The sequence below is a fragment of the Ictalurus furcatus genome, chromosome 8 (assembly GCF_023375685.1).
Source record: "Ictalurus furcatus strain D&B chromosome 8, Billie_1.0, whole genome shotgun sequence".
Lineage (NCBI taxonomy): Eukaryota > Metazoa > Chordata > Actinopteri > Siluriformes > Ictaluridae > Ictalurus > Ictalurus furcatus.
The window spans coordinates 28,004,676-28,014,626 of record NC_071262.1 but is presented as its reverse complement, the minus strand read 5'-3'; the positions used below and the strand labels follow the sequence as shown (position 1 = coordinate 28,014,626).

Genomic DNA, 9,951 nt, shown 5'->3' with positions numbered 1-9,951 from the left:
ATGGTGGCTTAGTGGTTCTCACGTTCGCTTCACACTGTCAGGGCTGGGGGTTCGATTCTTGCCTCGGTCCTGTGTATGCGGAGTTTGCATGTTCTCCCCGTGCTGCGGGGGTTTCCTCCGGGTACTCCGGTTTCCTCCCGCAGTCCAAAAACATGCATGGTAGGCTGATTGGCATTTCCAAAGTGTCCATAGAGTGTGAATGTGTATTTGATTGTGGTCTGCGATGGTTTGGTACACCATCCATGGTGTACCCCGCCATGTGCCCTATGCTTCCTGGGATAGGCTCCAGGTTCCCCACAACCCTGAAGGATAAGTGCTATAGAAGATGATTGGATTAATCTCACAATAAGAATTATTTTTTTAAAAATGTATGCTATTCAAGATGCTTGTTTTTTTCAGTGTAGTTAACCCACTTACCCCGTAATGCCGAAAAACTGGCTTGCCCATCTTTGACCTATTCCTGTAAGGACGATATACCGGCTTGGTCGTCTATGCCAAATACCCATAAGGCCGATATAGCGGCTTGTCAGTGTAAACGTTATCCCCGTAAGGCCGGTATACCTGCATTACTCTGCTATGATTCCTTACTGATTTAATTATTATTTTTTGACCCAGAAGGTTGATGATGTCATGACGTCACGGAGTCATTACATCATTATGCCGTCATTACAGTGAAGATTACGCTGAATAAGCGTGAATGTTGTTGATAAACTTATGGTGTAATAGTAGAAGTTAACTAAAAATGCTCGTATGGTACTTCTAAATGAGTATAAAGATTTTAGCGAGCATTTTTCGTAATTTCTCTAATTAAGAATTGTGCTCTAAGTGGAGTAAAAACACTGAACTGCTTCATTTTCAAAGTAATATTACACAAATACATTATTATAAGTTGTTTCAAGGCATAAAAATGTTAAAATTAAAATGTTGATTTTGGGGCCAATTTTGGCCCGAGAACTCAGGGTTGGCGTGCTGTTTCTATGGGGAATATAGGGTTGTAGGACATAATACTGTGGGAACTAAAGGGTAAGAGGGTTAAACTTCTATGCCACAGGTTTTATTTATTTACACGTGTTTAAAGTAACTCCTGATGTTTGTGTCTACCATTATTTCCTTCAAGTCATATACCTAACTTTATATGACTCTGACATTTGCTGAAGACACAATGAATGGAAAGAGCAATTTCATTAAAAAATATAACAAAAAACTCAGAGTTTAAATCAAAGTAATTTTCCATTACTGGTGTATTTTCAAAAAGGTTGTGCTTTGGCATTTAACATAAGCCAAGCACTGTGACATCCACATTAACTGGGGGCGGGGCTTGTTTTATTCACCCACCTCTGCACTCACATTTACAGCACTAGTGAAAGGACATTGATAATCATCACTTATAAATGGATTATTTTAGAGGGTCAGACAGTAGTGGGAGGTTTACCAGTATATGAGGGAAACCAGTGAATGTAGTGGAGATTATTAAATCAGCAGTAAAAGTACAACAAGGGCAACTGATGTATCGATACTAATACACAACCTGTAGGAAAACTGCCTTCCAACCACTTTTGAGGCTGATTTGTTGTTGTTGTTGTTGTTGTTGTTGTTGTTGTTGTTGTTGTTGTTTTCTTTCTCCTATAATTCTATAGTTTTTCTCTGTTTTCCTGAATGTGGTTTGTTTCTCACTATAAGTAAACACTAGGATCTTGCACTTTTCTTTTGACCATCAGATTATTATAAACATATGTTACCAATGGAGACCATCAAATAAAGTTTAATTACTGAAAAAAAAAAAGTTTAATGTGTGTAAATCTATTCCACACACAGGTTTAAAAAGAACATTAAAAAAATCCATGGTGCTGGTCATAATGGCAAAATACTTGGTGTAGGACAACACACACACACACACACACACACACACACACACACACACACACACACACACACAGAGACACATTGATAGGCAAAAACTGAGTAAAAAAAAATAATAAAAGTGAAAGTGCATAAATGAAATAATATCTGAAATAATAACTGTAAGTACAGTATATAATGTAATGTGGTCAAGTTGTTTATCTGTTTTTCAGCCCAGAGTGCCTAACATTTATGACTTTTACATCCTGGTAAAAGAAGAAGCTGTTAGAGAGTCTGCTAATTGTGGCTCAAATGCTGCAGTACCTCTTACCAGATGCTAGTAGGCAGAAGAGACTGTGCTTAGCAGGGATAGAAACTTTGGTTCCTCTGCATGCTCTTGTTTTACAAAGATTCCTGATAAGGGGGTTAGTGGTGTGTCAGTGATACTATAGTTGGGTTTGTTTGTTTATTTTGAAACATTTTTTTTCGAGGTGGTAGATTTGACTTTTTTCCAGCCGTCTGAGACAGGATAGGACTTGCTGGGCTTTCTTGGCCAAGGAGGATGTGTTGCCAGTTCATTTGAGGCCTTCAGTAATGTGCATGCATAAGAGGTTGTAGTGTAGGCAATCACTCAGTCCAGTGACCGAGAATTAAGAAATTCAAGCCCAAATTGTCCCCAGAGAAATGTGCCAGAACAAAATGAGAATGTCTAGATCTTTGTTGCAGAGGGTCTGGACACATGCCAGATTACAAGCAACTTGAAGAGACCTGGTTCTTAATTTGGGAGAAATATCTATTAACATGACATTGCAGATATGATTGACTCTGGGGCAAAGGGCAGCTTTATAGCAGAGACCCTGATTCTCTACTCTGAGACCAGGCTGTGGATGGTAGACATCCATCCATCCATTTTCCATACCACTTATCCTATATAGGGTTGCACGGGAGCCTGGAGCCTATCCCAGGGAACTCGGGGCACAAGGTGGGGACACCCTGGATGGGGTGCTAATCGATTGAAGGGTACAATTATTCAAACACCCATTCACACACCCATTTGTACACTATGGACAATTTGGAAATGCCAGTCAGCCTACAATACATGTCTTTGGAATTGGGGAGGAAATTTGAGTTTCTGGAGGAAACCCCCGAAGCACAGGATAAACATGAAAGCTCTGCACCCACAGGATGGAGGTAGGATTCAAACACCCAAACCTGGAGATGTGAGGCAAAAATGCTAACCACTAAGCCACCATGCCCCCTTCTGGATGGTAGACATCTGGGCTTAGAATGAGTTCTGTTTCAAACCCAGCTACTAACATTACAGTGTGAACCTATACATTCAAAGACCATAACAATTTTTGTCATTGACTCAATCAGACATTCTGCCATCCAAAAAATGCATTCCCGAAATCCCAAAGATAATCTGGTAAAGAGGGTGGAGATAATGTGTGCACCAGAGTGCTACGGATGTTCTACAAGTCTGTTGTGGCCAGCGTCATCTTCTTTGCTGGGGTGTGCTGGGGAGGTGGCATCGGGACTTGTGGCACCAATAAACTGGGCAAGCTGGTGAAGAAGGCCAGCTCAGTGGTGGGGATGGAACTGGACGGTGTGGAGGTGGTGACTGAGAGGAGGATGAGAAGGAAGCTGAATACCATCATGGACAACCCCTCTCATCCTCTCTGTGCTGAGCTGAGGCAGCTCAGGAGCTCCTTCAGCCACAGACTCATCCAGCCCCGAGCCTCAAAGCGCTTTGGAGGCTCATTTGTGCCATCAGCCATCAGCCTCCACAACATTACAGCACCAAACTGACAGATTTAAGCCCAATTATATCTGAGACATTATCTGGTTGTAAATAATTATTACTGATTGTATAGTGTAAATAGTGTGTGAATACTTCTACAATATGGCATCCGTTCTGTTTTTTATATTCCTTCGTGCTGCTATGTTGACCTAAATTTCCCCTACGGGGGATTAATAAAGTTATATCTTATCTTATCTTATCTTATCTTATCTTAACTGTTCACCCAGCTGCTCAGACATGTCTCCAGTTCCCATGTGGGTCCACCTCCATAGAAAGCCTGGAAGAAATGGGAATAGAGATTATGCCAGACAGAGGCCTTTAGCAAACAAAGTGCCACCGAAATAACACCATACTAAATATGGACTGCTGGTAGGGGCCACTCCTTCTAGATCCCACATCTACCTTATGTCCATCAAACAGCTGTCTGTTATGGACGTGTATATCCAGGATGGCCTTAGGCAGGGGTTTATTCGACACTCCACATCACCTGCATCTGATGGCTGGAGTATTGGGGCCACTTCTTTGTGAAGAAAAATGATGGAAGTCTGCAGTCCTGCACTGATAATTGTGGGCATAACTAGGTCACAAGGAATTTCCAACACTCCCTGCATTTGTTGCCAGCCCCACTGTTTGTAGTTACAGAGCATTTGGGAAGGGGATAAGTGGAAGACTGTATCCTATACAGCCATTACAGCCACTGGGTAATGTGAACACTTGGTGATCCTGTATGGTTTGATGAATGCCCCAATGTGTTCCAGTCATTTGTTCTGTGGAAAGCTCTACAAGTGCTTTACATTTATGACATCTTTATGTGTCCAGAGGAAGTGTTGGGGAGCTGGAAGGATGGGTAGGCTCACAGGATGTTCATGTTCATCTCACATCTCAGATTATGAGTCCAATCAAAAGCGCTAAACCGAATAAATACAGCAGTCAGGCCTATAAACAAACAATGCACAAGGAGCACATAAAGGTAATGATGAATGGTATATGCATACAATATATACAGTATTATCATACAATACAGATGTTGTACAATGCATTGATAAAATTAAAGGTAACAGAAATCAACAATATGAACAAAAACAAACCAATATAAAGATGCTTCAACTAACACACCTGTACAACTATGGATAAACTAACAGATTTCTAGCATGGCATAAAATACAAAACAGAAATGAATGAGTAACGAATAATGAAAAGTGACACCTGTGCCCTACAGGTGAAAGACCTAAAATGAAAGATGGGGTTATGGGTTTGTGATTTCATCAATATTTTTCATATAAACCTGCAAAAGAATAATTGAAATAATAATAATAAATTATTATTATTCCACACATGCTCCACAAAGATTCTTCTTAAAGGATGTCATGATCACAGGAACTTTTTTTTAGGGAGCTGTGCTCCATCTAGCACCCCTGGATCTTGAACTCTGCTGTCAGGCTTTCAGTAATAAAAGTGCCTCTGAAAGCACAAAATGTGAATGTATTGCACTGTCCTTTGGTCCAGATGATCATTACTCTGTAGGCAAGAGTTTGTACAGACGAGCTGAGTTAAGAGAGCAATTAAAATAAACAACCATGAGATGTTACTGTACTGTGAGCACACATGAGGGTACAAGTAAACCACATTTTCCAGTCTGTCATGACATCTCTGTACAACACAGGTATGGAAATTTGTGGTGTAGATGTAGGTAGATCAGAACACCTTGTGCTTCCTTATTGTGTCTTTTGGTTTTTGCATGGTATATTCTGGGGCTGCTCAGTACAGACCACCTATAGTATAAGTATACATTCAAACCATGCTTCGAGCGCATTCATACTCGCATTCATTTTATGTTTATAAATGAGATACATATACTGTAGAATTTCTAAGAAATTGTAAGTGTCTGGTTCCTGGTTCCGTACCACTTATTTATTATTGTCATAGAGGGCAGTGGTGGCTTGGTGGTTGAGGCTCTGGGTTACTGATCAGAAGGTCGGGGGTTCAAGCACCAGCACTGCCAAGCTGCCACTGTTAGGCCCTTGAGCAAGGTCTTTAACCCTCTCTGCTCCAGGGGGTGCTGTATAATGGCTGTAATGTATACCTGATCAATAAAGACTCATTGTCCTGTACTGTGTGTTATTATATGAAATATTCTACAAGTGAGATTTTTCTCATATATTCCATAATGTTTTTTTTAATTATTATTTATTTAAAACATGAAATGTAAAGGGTTTTGGAATTTTTAAAAATGTAAAAGAAAGAGAAGAAATGTTTCATACAGTATCTTCACAGCAGACTGATGGATGTGAAGTAACATGGGCCGTCAGGTTTTACAAACACTTGTGGAGTCCATGCCAGCTAGAGGGCGCGCTGTCATTAAAGCAAAAGGGGATTGCAAAAAAAGGAAAGAAATTCTGAAACCCATGTTAATAATTCTACGATTTTACTTTTCATTCAAGTTACTTCTGAAAAGATTGTCTGTAATGAACAGCTTTACATTAACTTGGAAAACCATGAAAAATAAATGCAGTGTCACTAGTTGTCTCAGATTTTAGGCCTCAATGTACTGTATACATGCAGACACAGATATTAGTAAGAAGGTGAATTAAGAAAGAATTTTCAATAAACTACACAATGAACGACATATGAGGGTAGAAATAAACCACATTTTCCATTTTGTCACCTTTGTCACACCTGTACAACACCAAAACATAGATTAAACAAAGTATAGTATGTATTATACACCAATTAACCATAAGTTTAAAACCACTTGATTATCTCATTACGAAGGCACTTGTCAAAGGGTGGGATATATTACACCTTGGCTAACACCAACATTTCTTAGTAGAAACTCGGGTTGGTACCTACCAAAAATGTTCATGGGAAGGAGAACTGGTGAACTGGCAACAGGGTCGTGGGCGCCCAAAGCTCATTGATGCGTGTGAGGAGCAAAGGCTAGCCCGTCTGGTCCAATCCCATAGAAGAGCTACTGTAGCACAAATTGCTGATAAAGTTAATGCTGGCTATGATAGAAAGATGTCAGAACACACAGCGAGTGCATCGTAGTTTGCTGCATATGGAGCTGCGTAGCCACATACTACAGGTCAGAGTGTCCATGCTGACCCCTGTCCATCACGGAAAGCACCTACAATGAGCACATGAGCATCAGAACTGGACCATGGAGCAATCGAGCAATGGAAGAAGCTGGCCTGGTCTGATGAATCGCATGTTAGAAGGGCCCCACACATTTATTTTCTAGGTTTTCTTCTGTGTACTGTGTGGGTAATTATGTTTTTCTATACATACCACTATGTATCTTTGTCACATTAAGCCTTATTAGTGATTTCCATACCTGTTTACTTCATGCTGTTATGTTCATATGCTGCTCGTTATAATGTTCTAGGTATAATTTATACTTTCAGATCAACCAGATTTTATTTTAATGCTGCTCTTGTTGTGTGTAGTTAGTGTCTTTAGTGCATTCTGTATGGATATTACTTTGATCTGGACTTTATTTACATCAGGCCTAAATTATTTCCAGGCTACACACAATAGCATAGCTCAAAGTTTAAAAAAAAAAAAAAAAAAAAAAAAAAAAATAGTTAAAAATAAATAAATAAATACATTAAAAAAAAAAAGAAGAAGAACGAATGAAAACAAAAGTACACAGACCACTGTCAAATGCCAAAATTCAAATTCATTACATGTTCATTTGGTACAGATGCCAATTTCTACATAAGCAAAGTTTTGGACACACAGGCTGAATTCAGAGAGCAATTAAAATAAACAACAGTGAGATGATATAGTGTAGGCACAAGTGAATGTACAAGTTAACCACATTTTCCATTCTGTCTTAGCATCTTAGGTCATGACACCTCTGTGCAACACCAAAACACAATTATGGCACAAATGTGGTGTAGATGTAGGCAGATCAGATCATGTTGTTTATCATGTATTTCTTTTTATTTAATTACAGCCAATCACGTCATATTTTGGGGCGTGGTCAGTACAGACCGCCTATAGAATAAATAAAAATCCAAACCAAGCTTCAAGTGCATTCATATTCTGTTGATAAATGAGAGACAAACACTGCAGAATTTCTGAGAAATGAAAAATGACTGGTTTCTGGATTTTAATTTTGATCTTCAGCACCATGTGTAAGTAATATGAGCAAATTATTCCCATCAATCTCATGTATGAAGTAATTTTTTTTTAATCTTTGGAAGCTGTTTCTGTAAATCACGTATTTTGTATGCAATTGTCTGTAAAAGTAACTCCATATTATTCCTTTAAGGTCAAATTTAAATAGCGTTTTTTAATATCTGAAGTACATTCATTACCAAATCAATGTGTTTACTTTTCTAGATACAGTCCAACCTGGTAGACGCTGGGTTACTGCACAATCCCCCACAGAGGCACCAGTTTATCAGCCTGATAAACAGCTCAGTGTGAATATCGGAGACTCGGCTACTCTGCGGTGTTGTATTTCTGAAAACGTATATGGGATGATATATTTGTTTAAGCAACCTAACAGAAAAAATCCACAGCTTATAGTAAAGTTCTATAAAAATGCTGGAGAAACATTTTACAATGGATTCCAAGAGTCTCGTTTTGAAATAGAGAGATCTTCAAACTGCTTCAACATGACCATTTTAAACATCGTTCAGTCTGATGAAGCCATGTACTACTGTGCACTGACAACACCCAACCTTGTGTTTGCAGATGGAACTTATTTAAAAATTAAAGGTAGGATTTTGGGTTAAATTTGATTAAGCTACAGGTTTAATGTAGTGATATTTTTCCTTATTACCATTAACATGTTCAACCTGAAAGACAAATAATAATGAAGCAGTGAAATACTAACTGTGTTTTCTTCAACACTGAGTTACAGACTTTTAGTGAATTATGATAAATGTTTATAGGTGATCATGTTACTATTTCATCAGAAACATCTAAACCAGCTCTGTGTGATAATTCAGTGGTGTGTGAACCAACACTGCATGGAAACAACACTAACATGAACACACACGAGAAAACAGGTGATATGTCTTATAATTCAAAATTCATTAATTATCCTTAATCTGTACAGCATTTGTACTAATATGAATGTAATGTTTTATAATAACTGAACCAGAAATGATTAGATCTCTACATTCGACAGTGCTCGGTTTGGGAACGTCTTTGGGTTTGTGCGCATTTCTGATTTTCTGCCTCATTTATTTCATACTGAGAGAAGAAAATGTGATAAAAGTAAGTGATTTTCTCATCAGATAATAATTCCACTTACTTTTATCCTTGTTAAAAATCACTAGTAAGTGTATTTCTGTATTAATAGTAAACGCTTCTATAGAAGATTGTTCAGGAATGAGGCAGGTACGTGTCGATTTTATACTATAATACTGTAGGTTGTTTTTTTGTTTTTTTTTTTAGATTTGGGTTTTCTTTGTTCTATAGATACCACTATGTACTGTAGATACTCCTTTAGTCACACATGAATCGCACCACTAAATGTCCAACTCATGTATGTGCAAAGTTGTTACATTCATATGCTGTTTGTTATACTGTTCTAGATATAATGTATACAGTCACTTTGCTCAAATTTGCACAACAATCCCAAGCTTTTATTGTGATGCTGTCCTTGTCTGTAGTTAGTGTGTATAGTTCAGTTACCCATCTCGCATGGTTTTTACTTTGAGGTCGAAATGTTTTGCAATATTATTTTATTTTCATTTTATTTTTCAGGAATCTGAAGCAGAAACACTCAATGATACAGCTTTGAAATTCCCCAAGAGGAAAGCCAGAGCTGAAAAAAGGAAAACTGGCTCATCATATGAGTGCGTGTAGTCCGATTTGAAATATAACTTTAAAATGTAACATAAATTATTCATAGCACAAAGAATTCTTATAGAAAGAAAATATCTTGACTATAGACAAATATATTCCATATTTTTACATTTTTTTACATTTACATACTGTATATTTTTTTCTAGTAGCAAAAAAAAAGCCTAGACATAATCTTATATTTGTTTACAATAATCACATAAAAAAGAAATATGAAATAGGTTTGCCTATATTCAAGATTTATGTTGTTTTTCTTGCAAGTGTCTTATTATTAATATTAAAGATGCATTTTTGTATGACTTCAGTGCGGCACCTGTGTTGCACTTTGTACAGATTTCATGGCCTCATTTGTATTGTTCTAACTTTTGTTGAAGACACAAGAAATTTAAAGAGCAATTTCATTAAAGGCGTAACAAATACACCATCCTTAGAATTATTCTGAAAGTAAAACAGGAATGTTTTATTACTAGTAAAGTTTCAAAATGCAC

At 37.8% G+C, this 9,951-nt stretch overlaps 1 long non-coding RNA gene across 1 annotated transcript; it reads left to right on the top strand.

Moving 5' to 3' along the window:
* Positions 1-8,380: 8,380 nt before the first annotated feature.
* Positions 8,381-9,951, top strand: LOC128611986 (uncharacterized). Its single transcript, XR_008386654.1, has 3 exons — positions 8,381-8,872; positions 8,958-8,995; positions 9,365-9,951. It is a non-coding gene; the product is annotated as an uncharacterized LOC128611986 (long non-coding RNA).